The sequence below is a fragment of the Bubalus bubalis genome, chromosome 19 (assembly GCF_019923935.1).
Source record: "Bubalus bubalis isolate 160015118507 breed Murrah chromosome 19, NDDB_SH_1, whole genome shotgun sequence".
In the NCBI taxonomy this organism is placed as follows: Eukaryota; Metazoa; Chordata; class Mammalia; order Artiodactyla; family Bovidae; genus Bubalus; species Bubalus bubalis.
In genome coordinates this window covers 24,280,385-24,285,769 of record NC_059175.1, presented here as the reverse complement: position 1 = coordinate 24,285,769, position 5,385 = coordinate 24,280,385, and the positions used below count along the sequence as shown (strand labels likewise).

Genomic DNA, 5,385 nt, shown 5'->3' with positions numbered 1-5,385 from the left:
TTTACATCCTCTGTTCTTTCCTAATAGAAAGATTTCCATTCCAGGGTGATCTGAAATGCTGAGTAAGGAAAGAAAATGACTTTTGATCGCTGATGGGATCTGGTGCCGCATCCTGCTTACAGATTCAAATCGATACCAAGATCCTGATTTTAAAGACTAAGGGCCTTTTCCCCTAGCTGGAATATGGGGCAATTAGTATTTTAATCTATGACACTAGAATTTGAATGGAAAAACCAGGACTAAAAACATAATCCTATTCTTTGTACTAGTAAAAAATTTAGTTTTTGTATGATCAGATGATGTTTAGGTTCTCTGCTTCCTTCCCTTCCCAGGGATGTGTTTTAAGCCCGATGTAGGATGGCCATGAATAGAGACATGCTCTTTTATTTGCTTACTCACTGATTCAATAAATGTTTGCCTATTTCCCATAGTGCCTAGCATGCAGTGAGTATTCAATACCCTTTACATCGTGCTTTGTGATAAGGGATTCTTCAATTGCTAATAACATGTTCTCCTGCTCCCTCTTGCAGGCTGGAGGGTTAACAGCTGGTTTCCAAGGTCCCAGGGCTTCCTTGTGCAGTGGTGGTTAGTTGTATCAAGCATCAGAGTGCACATGAGTGAACCAATGGGTCTAGAATCCAGCTAAAGCCCTCCTCCCCAAACTGTGTGCTTGACCCAGAGCTGTGTTCACCAAAGACACTGCCCATTTAGCCAAGCCATGCTCTCCATGGAGCTACATTCCTCCAAGAGGAACGCCCTTGACTTCAACAGAATTGAGTAGCCATCATGAGGACTCCTACCTAAGTTGCCCTCAGGATGTCTGACAGAGACTTTTCCACCTGCATGCAGATGTCCATGAGCCCCTTGAGTTCGAGCCTTATTGCAGGTTTCCATTATCTACACCTACAGTCTGGATTCACAGGCAGTGTAATTTTCAACTCAGCAGGGTCTTATTAAATCCTACTACCTGACCATAAAAATATAGCAGGTGCTTCTTAGGCCCTGACAGATACTGAAATACAAATTACATGGACACTTTGCTAAGAGCATGCACCTGTATTTTTGGCTGGAATCCCATGTTGCCTTTGGTTTTATTGCAGGTTAATCATTTGGAAAATAGAGTTGACACGTTGTGATTCCCCTCCTGCAGTTAATTGCTACCTAAGATCCCAAGAAGGTGAGTGAGAAGAAACTACCCTGAATCAAAAGGTGAGGTCTGGGAATTCCCTGGTTGTCTAGTGGTTAAGACTCTGTGCTTCCATCACAAGGGGGTACAAGTTCGATCCCTGGTTAGGGGAACTAAGATCCCACATGCCAGGCTGAGCAGCTTAAAAAAAAAAAAGTGATGTCATCCGTATTGACTCAGATCTAAGAAAGGCACTTGAGGACATTATTGAGCCAACTATTTATTATATTTGACTCCTTAGGAAAACTAAGAAGGGTTTTCCTTCTTAGTGAATGATACCACCAACCACCCCAGTCCTCAAGCTGGAAACCTGGATGTCATCCTTGCTCCTCATTTCTCTCTCCCCTGCAGACTTGAAGAGTAACCAAATTCTGTCAACTCCACCTCTTTAACAACTCTTTTACCAACTTTGCCTCTTCACCTCAAGACCTCACTGCCTTAGTCTAGTGGTCACCATCTGCTGGCTGGTCTTTTACAGTGAAGTGTAGCCCTGCTTCCAATCCCTTCTCCAGGCAGCTGCCCCAAAGACTGTGAAACTATAAATCTGATCATGCTGTTCCCCAGCCCATGCTGTTCCTTTCCTCTGATGTCCTTTTCTTCACACTTGTGCTTCTGATGAACATCTAGCTCTTCAGCTTTATGAATCATTTCATGTGAGGGTTTTTCTTGAGAACATCTTCTGCTCTCACTTTTCTAGGAGTGGCCACTCTTACCTTTGCCCCATGCTGTATCCTGAATACACTTCTTCAGCCCACCTGTGTCCTCCACACTGGAAACTTTTTCAAGGCCAGGATACCTTCAGCCTATAGTGTCCTAATGGCCACTGGGCAGAGCAGTTGCTTATTAAATGCCTGTGGGTTACAAGAATGCTGTTTTGTACTTTGCTGTTCCCAAAGCACTTTGAAAACATTGCCTCACCTAAAACACTTTTTTTTTTTTCCTGAGTCTTGCATCCTGGCTTTTGAGAAAGTCCCTCAATATCTTTGAACCTAATGCCCTTATGTATCAGGATATAGTCATACTTACTTGTGAATTAAAATTCATGTTCTACTTCCTGTCTTGAAGCTACCTCTAAAAAAGTGAGAGGAAAATGACCCTTTACATTGTGTTGTGGGTAACTGCACAATTACAAGTGCAAGTGCTTGTGACAAAACTGAAAACTTTATATCACCGTTCAGTTCAGTTCAGTTCAGTCGCTCAGTCGTGTCCGACTCTTTGTGACCCCATGAACTGCAGCACGCCAGGCCTCCCTGTCTATCACCAACTCCCGGAGTTCACTCAGACTCACGTCCATCGAGTTGGTGATGCCATCCAGCCATCTCATCCTCTGTCATCCCCTTCTCCTCCTGCCCCCAATCCCTCCCAGCATCAGAGTCTTTTCCAATGAGTCAACTCTTAGCATGAGGTGGCCAAAGTACTGGAGTTTCAGCTTTAGCCTCATTCCTTCCAAAGAACACCCAGGACTGATCTCCTTTAGAATGGACTGGTTGGATCTCCTTGCACTAACCAAATTCAAATTTCAGTTTCCACTTTTCCAGTCACTCAGATTCAGGTGTTGTCTGTGTAGAATATATATCATTGTACTTTTTTGAATGAATTTGTGTACTAAATTATACAGTTTAATAAAGCCAAAGGACCAATGAATTTTTTGTCGCTGTATTAGTCTTTCACACAGATAAAGCCATCTATAATGTGATTATTATAACCACTGTCCCCACGGTGCTGCATTTATCTTTAGTGAGTCTCCTTCTTGCTGAAGCCAGGAGATACTTTGATTAGAACATTGATAAAACAAACAAACAAACGAAGAACATTGATAAAATGCTTATTGTGTGTTTCCCACAGCAACTATAGTGATTTGTGTTATCCAAGTTATTTAAGGTTTGATTCTCTCTGAGAGAGTTTGTGAATATCTAACCCTTGTAATATATTAGGACTAAAATACTAGTCCAAATTACTGAAAGATAAGACTAGAAACCAGGAGGATAGAAAGGCAAGATCACTCTCAGTTGCGAGATCAATCCATCCTTGTACTATGGAGGAAAAGTAGACTTTCCTTTAAGACCGAGTAATAAATAACACCAGTCAACTTTCCCAGTTAAACACCTTAAAATACTTCATTTGATCCTTTAGAAAGCCCCATGAGGTTAGGATTTATAATCATATTTTATAAAGGAAGAAACTTAAGCACACACACACACAGAGCAGAGTCAAAGGAGTGGCAGCAAAAAAAATTTAATTCAGAGAACTGATTTCTGATTCCACTCAGTCAACCCACTCTGTAAATTAGGCAGTGTCTGATGATAGCATTATCAGGTCTTACCTGGACAGATGAATGATTTGCCAAATCTGCTCCAGTTCTGCTGTGCTTTAAGACCCCTAATCCCTGTTCTATGAACATGGCTGGGAGAATTGATGCGATAGTCTGGATTAGCTCTCCCTCTGAAGTTAGACATTCCCAGTCTGCTTACACAAGATGGATTTGAGTTTTGGAGAAAGGTGTAGTATGTGTTTGGGGAGGAGGCGGGTAGCGGGTGGGAAGGGAGACAGTTTGGGAAACCTTGCATCCTCACTGTTCTTCTTAGAGTTTCTTCTCATTTTGAAAGCTGACTTGCCATTTCTTTGTGTCCTTAGTCACTCAGTCTTGTCCGACTCTTTGTGACCTCATGGACTGTAGACCGACAGGCTCCTTTGTGCGTGGGGTTCTCCAGGCAAGAATGCTGGAATGGGTTACCATTTCATTCTCTAGGGGATCTTCCCAACCTAGGGATCAACCCTAAGTCTCCCATGTCTTCTGCATTGCAGGCAGATTCTTTACTCTCTGAGCCACCAAGGAATCCTACCATTTCTTTAGTCAGTAAAAAACAGTTCTCTAAGGATCCATGGACTCTGTTGGAAGCAAAGTGCCACCTCTGACTGACCATCCTTGAAAGCAGAACCTCATGGCCTTTTGAAAGACATACCAATCAAGATCTGGTGAAGGAAGCAGGGCTCAGACTGCAAATCTATTGCTTCATAGTCACTGGTGAGCACTTTTTCCAGGCACCCAGAAGAGTACAGGTTCCCAAGCCTCTCTTCATGGGACTTGGAATCCACTGGAAAATTCCACCACCTACAGAGGCAAAAATGAATTCTAGAAAACTAGTAATTCAAAGCAAAACAAAACAACCCATCTCCCTGAGGGTATTTGAATTTAGCTTCTGATGAAAATAAGGCCATTTCAGTGACATCATACAGCCATGTTTATCTTTTCCTACCATCTCTGTCTGGAGCCAGCTCAGTGCTTGGCCCTGGCCAAAACTAACAGCTGGGCGTCTTTTGCAGCATTGAGAAGCCACGCTTTTATTTAGTGCTGAGAAATCTCTCTAAGGAATGTTTCACAGAACTGTGCTCAGTGTCCTCCTCTTCTCTAGGGAAACAAGTCCAGGATGGTGTTAAGGGTAATCAGTTATCACAGAGTCAAAGTTCATATCATTAAATCAAGTTATTGTTTCCGTGGATATTTCGCTTAGTATGTGCTTAAAGGACTCCAGATAAAGCATCATGACCAATTCCTCTTTCACTTCTCTCTCTGCAAAAAAACAAAAGCTAAATATTATAATCCACATGCTTGAGTCTGTTCTCTTCTACACAAGGCTATTATTAATGTAACTTTTATTGAGCCCCTACTGTATTTAAGGCTCAATTTTGGATGTCATGCTAAATGGAAAGGTGAGAAAGACAATCTTTCTCCTCTCTAGAAGATATTGGGAAGATATCACCACATATAAAATATCTGAACAAACCTTGTGATAATCATCACTAGTTGAAGAAACCTCTAGGAGTCAGAGAAACAATCTGAGAGAAGAGATTTGAACTGGACTTAAAAATGTATAGGACTTAAGAGGGATAGGATATATGTATACTTACTGCTGATCCAGGTTTCCTGGCGGCTCAGTGGTAAAAGCATCTGCCTGCCATTTTGGAGACGTGGGTTCCATCATCCATGGGAAGATGCCCTGGAGAAGGACATGGGAACTCACTCCAGTATTCTTGCCTGGGAAATCCCATGGACAGAGGAGATTGGTGGGCTACAGTCCATGGGGCTGCAAAAGAATTGGACCTGATTTAGCAATTAAGCAACAACAACAATAGCTGATTCACATTGTCCCATAGCAGAAACTAACACAACATTGTAAAGCAATTATACTCCAATTTTT

The 5,385-nt window shown here is 42.1% G+C and overlaps 1 long non-coding RNA gene across 1 annotated transcript; it reads right to left on the bottom strand.

The window, feature by feature from the left end:
- Window positions 1-3,407: 3,407 nt before the first annotated feature.
- LOC123330577 lies at window positions 3,408-5,142 on the bottom strand. The gene is made up of 2 exons (XR_006546595.1): window positions 5,096-5,142; window positions 3,408-4,298 (listed from the first exon to the last, which is right to left on the bottom strand). It is a non-coding gene; the product is annotated as an uncharacterized LOC123330577 (long non-coding RNA).
- Between the last annotated feature and the right edge of the window lie 243 nt (window positions 5,143-5,385).